Source organism: Amphibalanus amphitrite, unplaced genomic scaffold (genome assembly GCF_019059575.1).
Source record: "Amphibalanus amphitrite isolate SeventyFive unplaced genomic scaffold, NRLGWU_Aamphi_draft 000323F_arrow, whole genome shotgun sequence".
NCBI classification, from domain to species: domain Eukaryota; kingdom Metazoa; phylum Arthropoda; class Thecostraca; order Balanomorpha; family Balanidae; genus Amphibalanus; species Amphibalanus amphitrite.
Window position 1 is genome coordinate 145,881 of NW_024881818.1, and position 20,004 is coordinate 165,884.

General features: G+C 48.4%; 2 long non-coding RNA genes across 3 annotated transcripts; both read right to left on the reverse strand.

Annotated features, from left to right (window-relative positions):
• Positions 1-10,872: 10,872 nt before the first annotated feature.
• LOC122388478 lies at positions 10,873-13,660 on the reverse strand. Of its 2 annotated transcripts, XR_006257799.1 has the most exons (3): positions 13,644-13,660; positions 13,254-13,357; positions 10,873-12,796 (listed from the first exon to the last, which is right to left on the reverse strand). It is a non-coding gene; the product is annotated as an uncharacterized LOC122388478 (long non-coding RNA). The 2 variants fall into 2 exon arrangements; XR_006257798.1 differs by lacking the exon at positions 13,644-13,660 and having other exon boundaries at positions 13,254-13,449.
• A 4,530-nt stretch (positions 13,661-18,190) lies between these two features.
• On the reverse strand, positions 18,191-19,067 carry LOC122388440. Its single transcript, XR_006257793.1, has 2 exons — positions 18,953-19,067; positions 18,191-18,619 (listed from the first exon to the last, which is right to left on the reverse strand). It is a non-coding gene; the product is annotated as an uncharacterized LOC122388440 (long non-coding RNA).
• Positions 19,068-20,004: the final 937 nt, after the last annotated feature.

Genomic DNA, 20,004 nt, shown 5'->3' on the forward strand with positions numbered 1-20,004 from the left:
TCCCCCCGCCCAGCCGGGTGTGGAAATCTAGGACCCGCAGCGGGGCGCGGGTTGACCATAGGTTAACCTTCCTTTCAGTGTGGCCACGTTAGGTAAAAATTTGTTGTCCAAAATGCCCACTTTCGCTTTTTTGCCACTGTGGATGGATACTAGAGTTCGACGTATTCTCGGTTTGTCTATATTAGGAGCCTCTTACATAGTAAGCCAATGGCGGCGCCGATCCACTTTCTGATGGCATCACTCCCTCAGATTATGCTAACAGACTCCGTGTGGTCGCTACCTGTTTCATTCACCTGGTCAAAAACCGATGATTTTGGTTGACAACCAACAAATTAACCCGTGTCGGACCCGCGATGTGACGAAGGGGGGGGGGTGTTTGAAATCTCCCCGTCTAGTTTGGGTCCTAGGCCACGCAGCGACACACGGTCAGCGGTATTCGTAAGAGTGTCAAAGGTTATGAAGAGCGTCAAAAATGATGATGAAAGTACTTCGTTCACTTCTAGGTCAGGTCAAAGGTCAGATCACCAGGTCATCAAAGATCAGATTTCGGCTTTTCGACAATTTTTGACAAATCGACGCATAGCTCGGAACGAATAGAGCTACATCACCGCGGGAAAGCGCACATGATGGTCAGTTTAAGCTCTTTCGGAACAATGTTCTCATATTTGAACGAGGATCAACGGCGTAGCCTTCAGAGGGCAAAATCCGTCAAAATCGATGTTTCCGCGGAAAACGTTATTTTCTTATAATTGTCTACTCATAGACATTTATTTTACCTGCATCCTGTATCTCTCGACTCGTCAAGACGTATCGAATGAAGTATAATTTAAAGGTAGGTAGTGTGCCAGCTTTCCTGGACCGTATGGAGTTAATGGCCCAGATAAGGAGAACCGGATTTTTAAAACTTATCCATACCTTCAAAACTCATGGAAACGTCTCAAATTCTTCAAATTTTGAGTACCCCAGTGCGAAATTCGCCTCGACGGGTTGTCGGTCGTACCCCAACCACATTTCACACCACTATGAACAATAAATGCACACACTGGAATCGCTATTACCGATAGGCTCATCCAATCAAGTTTCGATAAACCCGTTCATCATCATCTCCTGCGGTTTCGAACACGCCTGTTAGGTGGTGCGGTAGACCGCGCCCAAAGCCAGGGCCCCGGTAACGTGAGGTAGCCGAGTCGGGGCAGCGTGCGCTGACCCAAGCCGGGGCCGCGCGTCCTCCCGGTGTCATGTGATAGCCCGGGGCTGCCCGCGGGGATGCGGTAGACTGCGCCCAAAGCCGCGGCCCCGGCTTGGGTCAGCGCACGCTGCCCCGACTCGGCTACCTCACGTTACCGGGGCCCTGGCTCATAGGCGGTCCCAGGGGGGGGGGGGGGGCACGGGGGCCATGGCCCCCCCTTTGGTGCTGAAAGGTGGGGCCATACTATCTTTTGGCCCCACCTTTCAGATCGAACAAAAGTCCTAGAAAGCTTTTTGTATGTTTCATTTTCTTTCTTGCGCCATCAAAGAACGTAAATTCTACTCATGAGTGGGCTCAGCTTCGCATTCTGTCAATTTGGCGGTCAGCGTCGCTGGCACCGGTTCACGAGTAAGGCCGGATCTTATATGGAATATCAGCGTGGGTTTACTTGAGCCTCTCGTAGGCCCAGCAATGGCTGGCATCAGGCATGAGACCCTCTTCGGCAGTGGCGGGTGGGCCCTGCCAAATGAGCGTGGCTCTACGACACTAAAGTAAGACCTCATGGGTTGGTGCGGTGCACCTCAGAAGCCCGGTGGTGACGCCGTATGCCGGCTTGGTTTCTTAAGGATTAGCGTGGGACCTCCGGGGCCTGCATAGAGTTTGCATGAGCTAGTATGCAATCTCAGAGGCCTGTGTGTAATGTGTACACAGTGGCGGTCGCGTGGGGGAGGGGGAGAGGCATCAGGGCCATGCCCCCCAAAGGCCAATAAAGGGGGCCATCATATCATTTGCCCCCTTCCCCTCAAACAACCGATGGGCCTCCAATCTCCATAGGTGCATGGGGCCCTGGCCCTTATTCGATCGTCACGAGGCTCAAAAAACCCACTCCAAGCTATTAACCCTCGCCCGTAAACGGCGATCTGCCACCTTCGCCCATGCAGGGGGGGTTGGTGCGACCCCCCCTTGGCGTTTGAAAACGGAGCGTCGTAGAGCTTAGCGGAAAAGACCAACGGATTGCTCTCGCCGAGATCTCGCGATTGGTGGTATATTTTTTGGTCCTAGGTCAACATTTGACCTACTTTTGACCGGTCAAAGGTCAAATTTTCGGAAAAATAGACTTTTTCAAATTTTCCGCGGCGATTGCGGCAAAACGGTGGGAGATATCGACTTGAAACCTTCACTATCGTGTTCCTTGATCAATTCGCTATCGTTTGGTATGTATTTCGTTTCCCTAGCTCTAAAAATGGCGCGTTGGGAGCGCCGGAAGTCGGCAAGGTCACAGTCGGCGGCAGAAATTCGAAAAATCAAAATTTAAATTTTTGAAATCTGATTGTATTTTTGGATTTGGGATGTCCATTTGCTCCCTATAGAAGCTAATATTGCTGCATATTCCCATTGAGGTGACAAGAATTAGCAAAATAAAGGTTCGGGCGCTTTTCAAAAAAAGTACCGGACGCTGTTCCTCTTGTGACGTCATAGCTCCGTGACCTGACCTGACCCGGTCAAGTTTCTTATACCATATGATAGCCAATACTTGCCCCAACATGCATGGGAAGTTTCATCACGATCCATCAACCGATGTCCGTACCACCGGCAGGAAACCTCGGGCGTTGGCACTCAGTTTGTGAAAATCCGGCCGGAGGCTGTTCCCTTTGTGACGTCATAACTCCGTGACCTGACATGACCCGGTCAATTTTTTTTTTATCAAAAGATGCGCAAGGTTTGCCCCATAAGGTACCCAAAATTTGGCGGCGCTGCGCGCCGCCGTTTTTGCACTATTTCCGAAAAACCTCAGGGGGGGTTGCACCAACCCCCCCTACATGGGCGAGGGTTAATATAGCTCCCACACCGGTCTTTGAGCGTCCTACACTGACCTCTGAGGGAACTTCAGTGGCGGTCAAGCGCCCACGTTGGCCGCTAAGAGCCCACATCGACCTCAAGCCCCACATCTGGCCTATGAGGGCCCCTTACCGGCCTCAGGGGCCCCAACCGGCGTCTGAGAGTCTCACACCGGTCTCTGGTGGCCTTATATTTCTGTCTCTGGTGTCCTAAGACGAACCTTCAGGTGCCAATGAGGGCCCCGCACTGGCTGCTAAAGACCCGAAGCCGGCCTCTAAGGGCCTGCATTGGCCTCTGAGGAGGGCCCATCTTGGCCTTTGAGGGCCCTCTGCTGGCCTCTGGGGTCCAACGACGGCTCATGCCGGTCTTTTAGAGCCCCACGCTGACATCTGAGGGCCCCATGTTGGCCTGTAATGAATAAGGACCCACATTAGCCTCTGAGAGCCCAACTCGGTCTCTGATGGTCTCAAACTACTGGCCTTTGCAGTTTGCAGGCGGCCCTGTACTGGTCTCTGAGGGCCCTAATCTGGCCTCTAAGTGAAAACATACATGGGTGGGCTTCTGAAGATCAGAGGGCTTACGCAGACTCCTGTACAGCCTTACTGTTGGTCCTGATCGAGATCACTTTACGTCCTGATGGTCCCGCGTAGATTCCCTCATACTTCGACATCGGGACCCCATGAGCCGTTGTGGGTCTTGGGACTGGCAGAGACTGATGAAATCCTCAGGGCTCAGGGCCAGTCTTTTCAGCATGAGGACTAGGCAGGTTGAGTGAGCCCCAATAGAGTCGTTACGAAGCCCGCAGGAGTCGCGCACGGCCCTCAGATGCCAATTTTGAAAGCCAGGAACCTTTGGTCTCCAGAGGTCGGTGTACCTACTCTCTCCCGCCGCCACACAACTATATGGGTAAATGTCATAGTCTGAAAATGCTCTCTGGGTTTCACATGCTTGTTCAAAGCAAGAGGTAGGTATCTGTATTTTTCCGAATTGTTTTATAGTGGTAAGGTCATAAATCCGCGTGCCCGACCTTCCACTTCCAGTATATGCTACACCCATCCGTCGCCATGGTGCAGTGGCCCGACCGGTGGAAACACCGTAGGACGGGAAATGGAACTGGTGATTTTGCCTTAAATTGTGCTTAAAAGATTCCACGCAAGAATGACATGGATGAAGCATAATTAGTGCCAACTGCGCTGCGCCTCGTGGACGTAATAATTAGCCGATCACCCCCCCCCCCCTCCGGTGACGGATAAATGTTACCTATGTCCCGCGAGTGTGAGTTTGGCCCCCCCCCCCCCCCTTTTGCTAGCGGCTGCGACCGCCAGTGCCCTGGCTTTGGGCGCGGCTTCTGCTCATACTTTGTGGTGCGGTGGTGGTGCGTCGGGCCGCGCGCTCTGACTTCGGCCAAGAAAAATGCGTCAGCTGATCATTGTCATTTCTGCCACTTTCATGTGGTGAGATGGGGTCATAACTTTAGAGACGGCTGTTTCATATCAATTATTTTACATAAAATAATATTTCAAACCATAAATTAATGTTTGACAGCCAAATTAAAGAAACAATACCAATACAGGATTACAGTTTAAATTCGACATTGTGTTGTCTACGATTAGACAGCTGATAACTCATTCCCGTACGTCGTAACTCTATAATGACCTATGCTTATTGTCACATGTGCACCGCATTCGTGATTGTTGCCGAGGCCTGTTTGCAGGTCAGCCCACTACAGTTGTTAAACATATCGAAAAACCGATAAACTTTTAGGCGAAAAAAGCACTATTTGAGGCCCATTTTTGATTTTTTTTTTGCGATATTAGGTAAAAACAGAAGCTTCTTATCCTAGGAAAAATAAAATGGGAAATCATCCGAAGGTGGCACACTACCTTTAAGATCAACTTGAAAGTTTGACTTTAGATCAAGGTCATGCCCGGAAAAGATAATGCTGGATTTTATGGTCGATCCTTATCATTGAGCTGAACACATCCAATGTAATGACATTGTCATCGCTCTGGCATGCCTGTCAAACGTTATTAAAAGTATTAAATTGCTAAAATTATTAAAAATCGCTGGAAAGCTTTCATGAAGTGAAATGTCGTCAGGGTCATAAAGAGTGGTCACGAGTGCAATTTTCTTATTCAGTGTGTCATGTTAACATGTAGGTAGCCCTAGCCCGTGTCTGAGAGTGCTGAAAGCCTGCAACAGGCTTCCCGCAGTCAGGAAATCGCATGCGAGAGCCTATTCGAATATACATGGAAGTGCACTCGGATCAATCGCACTCACCTCCCTCATGCGATTGATGCGGGCAGAATCATGATGTATTATTTGAATAGGCTCTCGCATGCGATTTCCTGAATGCGGAAAGAGTCTTTACGGGGATGAGTCGTCCAAAAGAAGAGGAGCTCAACTTTCTCCTGTTTATTTTGGCACCAGCCGATAGAAAGATTGACGAGCGATATGGAAGCATAGGGAGGTGACTCATTCTGCACAAGCCGCGCGCTGTGTTGCAACAGAGGTTTCCGGTGGGGTGAGATAGCGCATAGCAAACGACCATATCATATCGCAACCCCTGCCCCCGTGATGTACCTATAAGCAAATCTGATTAATTCCATCACAATCGCTGCCGAAACTCGATGGGCTTTGCTTCTAGAGGCTTCGATAATAGCCAACCGGAGAGATAGATAGCACTAGGGGAGAGTGGGGTAAGATGCCCAGGGTGGGAAAGACGCCCCACCCCCTCTAGCGGCAAAACAAAGAATCGAACCTGGAAATTAATGTTCTTAGCGTGAAGTGGAAGACTGCCTTGGTAACTGCACAAAAATTTGCGAAGCTCAGTTGGGCAACGGCTGGCTGGTGATTGAATGTTTTTTTATTTGCTTCTTTCGAAAAATATTTTGGTGTCAAAACATTGTAAATATCAAAGAAGTAAATAATTTCTATGTCTCTTGCTATGGTCGTGATACATTAACATGCGTGTACTGTGTCCCAAACAGTTTGTTTCAGGGTATAGTTTTATGGCTAACAAATTGTAAGTACAATTTGTTGGGCGTAAAATTAGTACTGATTTAATGTTAATTCGGTACCTTGGGGTAAGATGCCCCCTGCCCTGATGGGGAAAGACGCCCCTCTAAATCCATAGGCTGGCCTTCAAGGAACCCGTCAAATCATTTATTACATTTTTGTGATGAGAGACAAAAGCCGATCTGGGACTATTGAGAGTCCAGTACGGTCGGGTGCTCCCCATGCCGGTCTCTCGGCACACACAGCGACTTTTTGGGCGGCATCTGACTCTGAGAGCCCTCACGACGGCCTCTGTGGGCCCCATTATTGGCTCCAAGGCCCCTCACGACATCCTTTGAGGGCTCCCATGTTGGCTCCTGGGGCCGCGCTGGCATCTGAGGTCCCCATCGATGGGCTCGAAGGCCCTCAAGCATCATGAAGACCTGTAAGAGCCCCACAGCGGTCTCCGAACGCCACCACGGAGGCTTGTTTGGCCGCGCTGAACTATGATGGCCCTGACGATGACCTCTGCAGGGTAACTTTTAAGGGGGGGAAAGGGGGAATTTCCCCCCTTCGAAAATTCCGCTCCCCCTTTCAAATTGTGCGTGAAAGGCTAGGGAGGGAAGGGGGAATTTCCTCCTTTCAAATTTATTTTTGAGCCCATTTTCAATCAATTCGCTACTCAGACGATGATCTCTAGTCATCAATCAACGTTGCTGGCGCTTAGATAATTTTCAATTTGAGGTTCCATCCAACCATTTTAGTATTTTACGTTCAGTGCGGCGGGAACTCCAGATTTGACCCGATATACCGATCGGATGGTCGGTGGGACCGTCTCTTGTCTTGTCTCTTCCGTCTCTTCGTAATCACTGACATATCGCTACAGGCGTAGAAACCGGCGGGGGACGGGGGTCATGAGTCATGACCCCTCCGAACCAAGGGTCTTCCTTCGAACCAGGGTCCTTCAATCGGTCTTGGCCTAGCAAAAATAGTCACGTGCTAACCTCTCTCTATTTAGAAAGGCGCTACTTGATGTTTGGCCAGGGTAATAGGTTGATACTACTGATTGACATTTGCAAGGGCGCAGTCAAGTTGGGATCTCCCCCGCCCCTTACCGCCAAGGTAGTTGGTACCTGCGTATATTTTTTAGGTAATTTATTTTTTTGGCAACGTAACAATATAAAGTGGCCAGAATCCGGGGAGGGAGTAGGATTTGGGGGTAGTAAGGTTCTGCAGGCGCCATCCTAACAAAAACCTAATGGCATTGGGCCCCCTTTCAGATGCCCCTGGATCCGCCCTTGCCCCGAACTTTATTCCCCCTCTCGACTTTTCCTGTAAAAGTAACCCTGGACCTCTGAAGCCCCTTACGACTACTTTTGAGGGCCTTTACGATGACGTTTAGTGTCTATTGCAGGCTCGAAGGGACTACTGGTTCGTTCAGGCGATTCACGTGCCCATTTATGTCACTTATAGTGCAGGGGGCATCTTCCCCAACGCCAGGGGGCGTCTTTCCCACCCTGTGGGGTAAGATGCCCCCTTTCACTTCTTCAGGAAAATGCTTAATAGCATAAAAGCTATCATATTTCGGGCACGAAAGTGTGTTATTTTTTGGATAAAAAATGATGTCGGCTTCCGTTGAAACTCCAAGTTTTTGCTTTCCGATCGTCATTTTCGAATAATATATGAGATTGTAAAACCCTGGGCATCTTACCCCACTCTGCCCTACTCTTTCCTCGGCTCATAATGTAAAAATCAATACGCTTTAGGTGGAATAAAGATAAAAATTGATGCATTAATTAAACTTGATGCAATTAATGCATGGGTGTCTCAGCCAACTCCGCCATGGAGGTGGTGGGGGGGGGGGGGGGAATGCCAAGTTGTTTGGCCTCTAGTGCTTCACCAGTTACGAGACGATTTGAACTAGACTGTCAAAATCCGGAACACTAAATTTTCAGTTGACATCATATCAGACCATATTTTGACCTTACCTACATGACTGAGAATATTCCCTCAATTCAAGGTCTAAATGCATTGAGCGTCATTTAGGCCGCTGTCGTTACGTGGTCCGCGGCCTAATTGGCCTAATCTTACGATCGCTATAGAGAATTTGGCAGTATTGGCTGAATATCAGCCGCAAAGACGGTTAAATGTCTTTGCGGACTGGTTTTACGCATCTCAGCTCAGTAGGTAAGCCCTCTCAATAACATTGCGTGCTAGGTATGTAGGTACTTTTTTTGTAGAATCGACAATAACTCAAAGCTTATGTTATCTTGATGTTTCCAGTCGAAAGGAATTCATAACACAGAGATGCGTCCTGGCCCACTCTTTCGGTTGGGGCTTTCATCAGACATGTGCATGGATCCGAGTGATGGATCTATGATCTCAGAGGATCTCGACGAAAACTGCAGGTTCGGATCTATGATCCCACCGGATCCGTTGTGAAAAATTCATCCTGGATCTATGATCTCACAGGATCTGATGATAAACCAAGAACATGGATATATGATCTGAGTGGATCCCACCATGCACAACATTTGAAACCAAGTCTCCAAGTGTTTCCATGGGTGGAACTTTTCCAAGGAAGTTAGTGGGGCAAAAAGTCGTCACACCCACTATGTCCGATTATGAAGTTGAATAAAATGCCAGGCTGTATCAATTCCTATCATTACAGATATAATATTTCGCATTAAACAGACATTCCAAAGCTCTTCAATGCGAAAAAGATTAATTTGCAAAGCAACAAAGTCTTAGAAATCAGCTAAAGTTGGTGGGGCAAAACGCTTATTGGTGGGGCAAAATGCCAAGTTGGTGGCGCAGCCGCCCCACCAACTGTATAGGAAGCTCCGCCCCTGAGTGTTTCTATGTCAATAAGTGCCATAAAGCTATGGCTTATGATGTGCCATCACATAAATCACTAAATAACCCGCGCCCTGGTGGGGTCTGTTTATAACGCGACCTGGTGGGGGGGGCTATTTTTTGCCCCCCTCGTATCTCCGAAACTACTGGACGGATCCGCAAAATTCAAACGGCGTTCGAAAGGCCTGTCAAATTTGTCGAAGGAAACCAAATTTTATTGACCTCGGGGTCACCGATGACGTCACAGGTCAGGTCAAAGATGAAATGTTTCACCGTTCACGGGTCTTCTAGGGAATGCGCTATAACACCGAGGAAAACGCATTTTGTCGGGAATCAGCGATAGGGCGTCAGTTGCCTAGTAGATATGTTGCTGTTAGAGGTCACTGGTCATACCAGGTCAGGTCACAGGTCAGGTCACCAAAGGTCACCGAGGGTCACCACATGAACCCAACTTTACTAAGGTTGTGCGATGCATGTTTTATGGCCAGTTTTTCATTTCCAACTCAATGGTGTTGGTTATAAGACCATCAGGTACGGTTTAGGTCACTTTCTGGTGGAGGTCAGGTCAAGGTCAGGTCAAAAAAGGTCAAATTTCAAAGTTGATATTTTTGCATAAAATGGGTATTGATTCGATGCAGCTCGTCACGGGGAGTCTAATGGTGGTCTTTGTTTTGCGCTACGAGGTCTAGAATTGCTGAAAATTGAGTTTGAAAATTTGACGTCATCAATTTTGAACAGTTTTTTCGCTATAACTTGGCCAAGAAAAGAGATATCGATCTCAAATTTGGTATGTAGATGGAAGACGGTAGGGACTATCACATATATTCCGGTTTTTTCGAAATTCAAAAAACTTTTTGGATTTTTTGGTTATTATACTCAAAAAATCTATTTTTTGATTTTTGGGGGTCAAAATCCAAAAATTTCAAAAATCCGAGATAGCAGTTTTGTAGCCCTGTCCATTCTACAGCTTTTATGTCTGTATCATTTTTCTGTATTTGCAAAGCTATAGGCCTGACAGCTCTTCCCGCGAAACCCTTTTTTGGTTCGAAAACGGCAGAACATGACGTCACTCTGACGTCATTTCCGGCCAACCTATCATAGCTTTTGGAATTTTTTTTTGTCACAATGTGTAAAATTGATGTCCGGGAGGGTACTGAAAGTTTGGTGACGATCGGCGCAGTGGTTCTGGAGATATATCGAAAAGTCTGGAGGGGGGGGGGGCAAAAAATAGCCCCCCCCCACCAGGGCGCGGGATAAGAACGCTTGTGAGTTACGAGTGATTTTTTTTTTATTTCTGTGTTGACAAAAATAAATGAGGATTTATGATCTCACTGGATCTCAAGCAAAATATTAGACTCGGATCTATGACCCCGACGGATCCCAGATCAGGATCCGTGGGATCAGATCCCAGATCCATTTTCTCGGATCCACGCACATGTCTGGCTTTCATTAACTAGACTTTACGCCAAGTGTGGGACTGGCAACGAAAGACAAAAGTTTGTTTTGCGGGCAAATAGAAACTTTTGTGTATTGTTGCCAAACTGAATGGAAAATGCTTACCATATGTGAGCCTACTCTAAGGTGTGGAACCTCGCGCGTCTTGGTGATGCGATATCCGAGTGACCGTAGTTTTTTAGGTATTACTGGTTTTGTCGGAAGAAAGGATGCCTACCACGCAGTGTGATGAATGCTGTACCTACAAAGTACGAGCATGCTCGTACCGTCAATATGCATATTAACGGTACCGGTATCGTTTCGTCAAGATTTGGATACACCTTTGCCAACGCCGGTTTCATGAATCATGTTAGCTGTGACACGATATTACGAAACGCCATAAATAATACGTCACTTTATCTGATTGGGCCCAGGAGCAGATAGCGGATGTGACCTCCCCCCTCCCCCTCTGCCGCCTTCATCTGTTGCGATCGGACCATCCGCCGTACTGGCCCGAGTTATGGCTTTCATTCTGCTCATGACAGTAGAAACCAGGCATTTACTGTTTCAGTGCATTGTTCACTAATTATGACGAAGACGAATCACAGCGTATGGCGTCGTGCGCGAGCACATGTCACAGAAAGATCACTGAAATCCATGGGTGTCGATTTGTATACCTTTGGGGGTGCTGCAGCACCCCCAATGCTCAAATGAGCACCCCCAATGGTTTTCCGGGCACCCCCAATGATTTTGTCCCTCAATAACTGCCACTAACTCTGCTTGAGGAAAATAATTGTTCTGCAGTCTTTCACTACAAAAAATAAAACAATTACGCAATTTACAAGGCATGAAATAAAGATGTAAAGAAAAGAAAAGTTAGTTTTAAGAAGAAGGGCGAAAAAAGACGTTAAATTGCAAAGACACTTGTGTGGGTCCGTCGTACACGGGTGTCGGACTCTTAGAGCTGCTGGTGCGTACCCTTTACAAGCCGGCAGGGGGCTCCAGAGACCGGCGACTGGCCCTCAGGGGCCGGCAAAGGGCCATCAGAGGCCGGTGGTACCTTCAGAAATCCTGTGGGGTCGTCTTTATAGACCGGAACGGACTCAGACGCCGATGGGGCCCTCAGAGTCGCCGGTGTGGGGCCTTCAAATGTCACCGGTGGCAGGGTGGCCGTCACATGCGCACTAGTGGGGCCTTCAGAAGCTACGATGCTGGGCTCTCAGAGCCGCCGATATAGGGCCTTAAGAGGCACTAGTGTGGGGCCCTCAGATATGGCAATGTGGGGCCCTCGGACTGGAGGCGCCGGTGTGGGGGCTTCGCAGTCGCCGGTGACGGCCCTCACAGGCGCCGTTGTGGGGGCTCTCAGAGACACTGGTTTAGGGCCATCACAGGCGCGCGTGGGGCCCTCAGAACTGCTGTTACGGAACGGACCCTTCATAGGCCGACAAAAAGATATCAAGAGGTCACCGGTGCCTTCAGGCGCCTTGTGGGGTTCTCAGAGACTGGCATGGTGCGCTCAGACGCCGCTGGGACCCTCCGAGTCACCTGTGTCAGCCGTCAGGGTCGCTGGTAACTGACAATGGCCCTCAGAACCGCCCATGTAGGGTTTTAAAGGCATTGGTGTAGGGCCTCAGAGTTAGGGGTGTGGGGCCCTCAGGGACGCCGGTGTGGCGCTCAGGGGCGCCGGTGAGGGCCCTTACAGTCGCCGTTATATGGGCCCTCAGAGAAATGGGTGTGGGGCCATTACAGGCGGGTGTGCAGCTCCTAGAGCTGGCCCCCTATAGGCCGGTTAAGACCCCCAGAGGCCGGCAAGTGGCCCTCAGAGGCTGGCTTGGGGCCCTTATGGAGATCTTAATGTTGGTACTTGTGGGCCCATGAGGTGTTCTTACGAGCCCTGTGGGGCCCTTCTGAGTCTAAATATAGCCAACGTGGACCCTCAGCGGCCGATTGGCGCCGCAGGGCCCCTCAGGCCCGAATAACCCGATGGGCCCCTGAACCTGATGGGGGGGGGGGGGAATCCCGTGATTATCAGTACCTTATGGGGATACCCAACCATGCCTTGCACGGTTGTGCCCCATGGCAAAGCTGCAATCTTTCACCCGGTGCAGGGGTTGAGCACCCCCAACCATTTTGAAAAATCGACACCCCTGCTGAAATCATTTTCAATGGGCACGGTATGAGCGCAGCGCAGCCGCAGCGGGGGCGCAATGGGGAATGTTCCGCGGCTACCGCTTGGCCTCATGGTGCTGCCGCGGCGTCAAGAAGGACTGGCAGAGCTCACTTCTTGTCCTGTTGGTTGGTGTCGTTGCCTTTGGAGTTCATCTGCTTTGAGCGGTTGTCGGCCGCCGCCTTCCCGAAGGATTCGGCATTGCCGGTGTGTCTGTTGGTCCCTCCCTGGTACTTAGAGTTGTTCTTGTTGAGCTGGTCAGCCCGGTTATCGGTAGCCTGTTGGCCCATCTCTCTTTCAGTAGGCATGCTGATCTGTAAAAGACCAAAATAAAAACGATCGGTGACCGAGCGAAAAATGAGTGAGTGGCGATTCAGAATTTTGATTGGGTATATAGGTATGTTAGTCACAAATTGACTGTGAAATACCTACTATATTCATGACTTATCCTACCTAACTAGTGCTTAGGTGAAGGTAGGTAATGTGAGGGTACACTTCTTGAAGAACGAAATGGCCTACAAATATAACGTCTGCCTACAAACGATCCCTGTCTGCCTACAAAGTTAGGTGTCATTTTCATATAACGTTCGAATCGTGCCTGCTATGAATAGACGTTGTTTTGAGAAAAAGTTCGTGATCCTATAGTGAAAATAACTAAAATTCTAGCATTGTTATTTGTTACAGAGGTCTATGGTTACAGACGATAAGGAAGCAATGGCGTCAACCAAAAGCTGGCCCTGAACGACGAATCACCTTGGGTGGCATACTCACGTGCTATGGTTAGCTGCAGGAGCGCGAATATCAGTCCGTCCTCTTGAACGATAACTGAACGTCTGATGGCGGTGGGCGGTGGCCGGTGCGTTAAATACCGGGCTCTCGGACCGTCTAATCGTGTTCCTACCTTCTCCAACTCCTGAGCTCGGAATCTCCCGCACCGCGTGCCGACGCCTTTCCTTTTCAGTCGATATCTTCTTAAGTAGGCACCTATCTCAGATATCGTCACCAAACTTTTAGGACCTCTCCGGGCATCCATTTTACATCTTGCAGCCTAAAATGTTTCTAGAGTCAAAGGTTGACCACAAATGACGTCAGATAGAATGAGGTTAAGCTCTGCCATTTTCGTCCTTAAAAAAGTTTTGAAGAAAGAGCTGTCACGCCTACAGTTTGAAGATAGAGAAAAGTGTTTAACACTAAAAAGGTGCTGGATAAACAGGGCTGCAACACTGCAATCTATGATATTTGATTTTTTGTTTTGATCTGAGAAATTCAAAAATGTTATTTTATAATACTAAAAATACAAAAAAAAATGAAACAAAACGAAACATTTGTTATAGAGCCGACATTCGCCTGTCGACGTGCCAAATCTGAGCTCGGTAGCTTCATTTCTGGCAAAGTTGTACAAACACAAAATTCATGACGTTAAATTGTCGGAATCAATTTTTAGCCGTTCTAGACCACCTATTTTAGGGTAAAACAAAGACCACTATTGTCTATTGGATTCCCGGTAACAAGCTGCATCGAATAGGTAACCTTTTAATGCAAAAATATCCGTTTTAAAATTTAAACTCTTTTGCTGCTTTTTAACCTGACCTTGACCTGACCTCCACCAGAACGTAGCTTAAACTTGCCCTTATGGTCGCTTATTTGAATGGAAATGTAAATTGGCCATGAAACATGTATTACACTACCCGAGTATGTACAGTCGGAGTCGTATTGTCACCCTGTGACCTAATATCAGCGACCTCATTTAGCAACATATATGTAAGCAGCCAACTCCCTATGGACGATTTTCGATAACATGCCTTTCACTTGGTGTTATAGCGAGTGCCATTTTTGGGTTCAGTGTGTCATGTTTACTTGCAACTCGGTGTTTGAAGGGTTTAGTTTGACTTTAGTCCAAAAAAACGCGCATTTCAATTTTCCCTCTTTGGCTTTAAGGTAAGTCACAAAATTGACCTGACCTAAGGTCACAGATATCAGAATTCCGAGACGTACCTTTTGTACATACTATATTTCCCATATGAATTGCTGAAAGTGTCAAAGCGATCCGTCACTCGGTTAATGGCAAACATTGGAACTTATTTTGAGGTGAGGTCACTTGACCTGACCTGGTGACCTGACCTTGATAGTCCTTGGCTTGATTTTTTTTTTACAACGTGTGTAAAAAGATTATTAGTATAATAAAGGGTGCCAAAAACGGCGGCGCGGATCCGTTTTTGACATATTTGCGAAAAACTGCAGAAGGTGTTCAAATCACCCTAACCCCCAAGCAGGGTGCGGGTTAACCAACTGCAATACCAGTCAGCTGGTTATGATAGTTTCTGAGTTATTGGCAAAAACCTGAGAGCGGGGGGGGGGGCTAAAACCGCTTCCCCCCCCCCCCCCGCCTCGGCGAGAGCTACAGTACACGATATCTAAAGGCTTAAATGCAACGAAAGGTGAAGTACGGCGAGAAGTGAACAGTGGAACTTACACACAAAGGACGGGATCCGCTATCATAGCATAAGGCCTAATTCATCACCTGAAGTCTATTTTAGCACCAGCTGATAGTGTGTTTGGTGAGCGATATGGAGGCTAAGCGATTGGAGGCTTTGGAGACTGAGTCATCTTGCACAAGCAGCCGTGTTGCAACTTGAAGATTTCAGGCGAGGTGAGATAGGAACCACGACGCATGGCAGACGTTACCATACCATACCCCCTCTCCCCCCTCGCTGTCATGACAAAGCTGGTTTATTCTGGTTGCGCGACAGTCGTTGTCGATAGGCCCTGCTTAGAGAGGCTTCGATTTTAGCCCACCGGAGAGATAGAAAGATAGGTACTAGCCTTTCGTCATGATATGAAAATTAATCTATTGTTTTGTTTGTTTGTTTATTCTATATAGGTACTACATAGGTAGGTAGGTACTGATTTAATGGCCTATGGATGGGGTATTTTACTATAGGCGACGCTGTTCGCCATGGGCCGGGCCAGCCCAATGGGCCATGGGCTGGGCCATGGGCTATGGGCTGGGCTGGGCCCTCAAATATGAAGGATCGATGGGCTGTGGATGGGCTGGGCCAAAAACTGTAAAGTGGAGTCAGGGGCTCGCAACAGAGACAAAACTACAACTACATAGCTTAGTAGTGTGCAAGACTCAAAGACGAGTTAATAAATCACGCATGCCATGTGCATTGTGCACGCTGCTCGCAAAAGATTGTTTCTTTGCTAACTTTGGATACCTGTGTGGTGTCAATAATTTTTAACCCTCGCCCCGTTGGGGGGGGCCATTTTGGCCCCCCCCTGTGGTTTTTCCTGAATAGCAAGAAAACGGCGGCGCGCAGCGCCGCCAAATTTTCAGTACCTTCCCGGGCATCAATTTGACACCTTCACACCAAATTTCAAGTCTTAGGTCACCTTAGGTCAGGAGTTATTGAGGTCAAACTGAGGTCATGTTCGAGCAAAAATGAGCAAAAAACATGCAATCTTGAAACGCTCACCAAATCTACAGTTATCAAGCAATTTCAAAGTTCTTTATATGGTCTAGTAGACAAAAGGCGGCGCTACAAAACTGCTATCTCGGATTTTCAAAATTTTTGGTTTTTGACCCAAAAAAAATCAAAAAATTGATTTTTTTAGAAAAACTTTGAAAAAATCCAAAAATTTTCCGAATTTCAAAAAAACCGGAATATATGTGATAGTCCCAGCGCTCTTCTATATACATACCAAATTTCAGATTGATATCTCGTTTTTTGGCCAAGTTATAGCGAAAAAACTGTTCAAAAATGATGACGTCAAATTTTTGAACTCAATTTTTAGCAATTCTAGACCTCGTACGGCAAAACAAAGACCACCATTGAACTCCCCGTGACGAGCTGCATCGATTCGATACCCATTTTATGCAAAAATATTAACTTTGAAATTTGACCTAATTTGACCTGACCTTGACCTGACCTTGACCTGACCTTGACCAAAACGTGATCTAAGCTGGCCCCAAAGGCTGCCTGACCCATATAATCGCATTTGTCATGTAAAATGGACCATAAAACATGTATCACACGACACTTTCATATTGTGACCCCCCCGTGACCTGACCTCTGTGACCTGACCTGGTATCAGTGACCACAAATAGCAAAATATGTGTTTGAAGAACATTTCCCCATCGATGATTTCCAATGAAATGCATTTTACTCGATTTTACAACGCATTTCTTGAAGTGCCTGTAAACGGTGAAAATTGGACCTTTGACCTGACCTGTGACGTCATCGGTTTGACCTAGGTCAATAAAATTGGGTCACAAGGTAGTTCCCCGTTGGGGCTATCCAACGCCGTTTACCGCTTGTCGCTATGTTGCGTGGTTCTCGAGATCTTAGGGGGGGGCCAAAATGGCCCCCCCCCCCAACCGGGCGCGTTGCTCGGCAGAGCCCAACGGGGCGCGGGTTAATCCGTTCGTTTTTGACGGGCTGGGCCGGGCTGGGCTTTGACGCTTTTACCATGAATGGGCTCGGGCTGGGCCGGGCTGTGAACCCATGGGCCTGGGCTGGGCTGGACTTCGATTTTGCGGCCCGCGGCGAACACTGCTAGGCGACACCGAATATGCACAGTGGCTTCTGTAGCTTCAGAATGGCTGCTTTAGGATTATTCACCACTTCACTGAGTACCTGCCACTCAACGTCGGGTCGGGTTACGAGGTCACATCAGTTAAGTAGCTTGGCCTCAAGAGAAAAAATAAGTGCTCTCTACAGCAACACCCCTGAACGATTACATAATTAGTGGCTTACTGATGATTCCACACACATAGGAATGTTGCTAAGCTGAATGCACCTGTGAGAAGAGGCGTCAACATGGCCATCGCTTTGGACATGCTCGTCATTGGTCTGCGCACGGACTTGCAGTCAGTGTACTATATGGATTGGTTCGATGATGCATTGAGCGGCCGCACTGCTGCGCAATGTAAAGGCACACGGAGAGATGCGGATCAGCTACGCAGAGTCGATAGGATTCGACAGCTCTGGTGGATGAGCTCGGGCTGTCGCTGTCTGTAACTCTCTAGTGCGGAGCGCAGCGAATCGAGCAGACGAGCTGACCCGAGTGCCGAAAGACTGGGTGCGGGATGAGTCATCGCCTGCGGCTGCTGAGACTGAATCGGTCCCTTGTGCGTTCCAAGGCTTTGCGTTGCACATATGCATTAAAGATACCTAACATGCAGAATTAAAAAGCAGGTTCTGGGGAAATCACCGTCTTCTTTCGCTAAAAACGTTCTTCCAAAACAGCGAAATGGTCTTTTTTTCGACGAAATCTAATTTCAAGCGCAGTATCGTCAATCAAACAGGTGCAGGGCATGACGTTGAGCCATGCAGCGTTAACTCCGACTCCGGAGCCTGAGTCGGTAAGATTTTGGCGACTCCGACTACGACTCCGGGCAGAATTGTCAACTTCGGACAACTCCGACTCCGACTCCAACTCCGACTCCGCAGCCCTGGTCCCAGGAATCGGTTCGTTGATTTGGATGCACGTTTGGCAGCGCCGGCATTATGCTACGTGTTACGTGGTGTTACCAAAAGGCAAAAGCCGTGTATAGAGCAGTACGTCACTGTATAGCATCGGGCCCGCAAGCCGATCGAGTACGGCGTGTCCCCCCCCTTCCCCCCTTCGATGTGTTGCGATCGGACTACCGCCTCCCTGGCTCGAGTTGCGGCTTTCATTCAGCTCGTGACAATAGAAACCAGGCATTTACTGTTTCAGTTTATTGTTCACTTATTCTGACAAAGACGAGGCACAGTGTTTGCCGTCCTAAGCGAGTTTACGGAGCATGTTAACATGTTTACTGAGCGATCAGCGAATCATTTTCAATGAACAGGATATAAGCGTCAGCGCAGCTGTGGCACCCGACCCGCTGGTGGGAAATGTTTCCCGCCACTGGACGATGGCAGTGCTACCGCGGCGTGTAGGCCCGGCAGCGTTCACTTCTTGCCCTGGTAGCTGGGGTTGTTGGGGTTCATCTGGTTTGAGCGGTTGTCGGCCGCCGACTTCCCGAAGGAGTCGGCGTTGCCGGTGTGTCGGTTGGCTCCCCCCTGGTAGGTTGGGTTGTTCGGGTTCAACTGGTTGGATCGGTTATCGGTAGCCTGCTGGCCCATCTCCTTTCCGGTAGGCATGTTGATCTGCAACAGACCAAAATAATGAAAAGTTATAAGCGAGTTAAAAGGTTGTATAAAAGTCATAAATAGATAACTAAGGGATAACTAAGCATCAGTAATGAATAAGATCTTAGACTGGATCTTAGTCATTCTTGTTGCGAACTACCCATTAATAACGTTGGAACCATGCCTGCTAAGTGCTAAGTGCTATGCAATATGCATGACGTTTTAAAAAATAGTTTGTCATCTCAGTTTAAAAAAAGACCAAAATCCTAGCATTGTTACGAAAGATAAACAAGCAATGGCGTCCACCAAAGCTTGCCGTGAACGACAATTCACCACTGGGTGGTTACTCACATGTTATGGACGCAAGCTGCAGGAGCGCGAAATCAGTCCGTCCTCTTGACCGACAACTGGAGGTCTGCTGACGGCGGACGGTGGGGGGTGGTTTAAATACCGGGCTCGCGGCCGGCAAATGGTATCCCGTGACCAGCGGCCTGATGTCATAGCTGCAGCCCCACGCAGTGGGGTCCCGTGACAACGATCCCCGTCAAAATGTCATATCTAAACCCACTCTGGCTGGGTCGGATAGGCTCGATGTATGTATGCTGCGCGCAGGCATCGGTAGGATTGTGATTGCAGGATTGCAAAATCCTGATTGCATTCCTTTTTGGTGGATTGCACCTGGATTTGAAATCCATTTCAAAAAACAGGATTTGATTGCGGATTGGATTGCATCATACTTCCAATTTTTGCAATCCAATCCAGATTGTGTTTGATTAGTGCTTTAAAATATGTTTGAAATGGTTTGTTGCGATTGAAAATTATGAGATCGGCTTCATCGGCTTAATGTACTTTGCTATCAAGGGCTTTACATCGAAGCTTGAAATAATTTAAACGCTTTTAATTTAAACGCTCAAAATGATATACGCTGATGAACTACATAGGAAGGGCAAAATTACGTAGTTGAGGGCGAGTTTTAAAAATATAAACCAGTATAACGCCTTTTGGGGCGACTAACGGAGCGAGCGAGAGGGTGGGCCTTGCACGTGCGAACTTGCGAGGGGGTACCTCCAACTGACTTGTGCACGGCACCCTACTAACCGGTCTCTAGCGATGTGCCAAATTTGAGCACAATCGGCCCAGCCGTTCTCGGGATCTGGAAGCGGCACCCTGCACGTGCGCACGTGCAAAATGGGTCCCGACTGACTTTTGCACGGCACCCTACTAACCGGTCCCTAACTGTGTACCAAATTTGAGCGCCATCGGTCCAGCCGTTCTCGAGATCTGGAAACGACCCCTGCACGTGCGCACGTGCAGCAGCACCCCAACTCTGGCACATGGGTACGCATTGCCTAGTGGGTGCCTACCTAAATGCCAACTTTCAGCGCAATCGGCCAAGTAGTTAC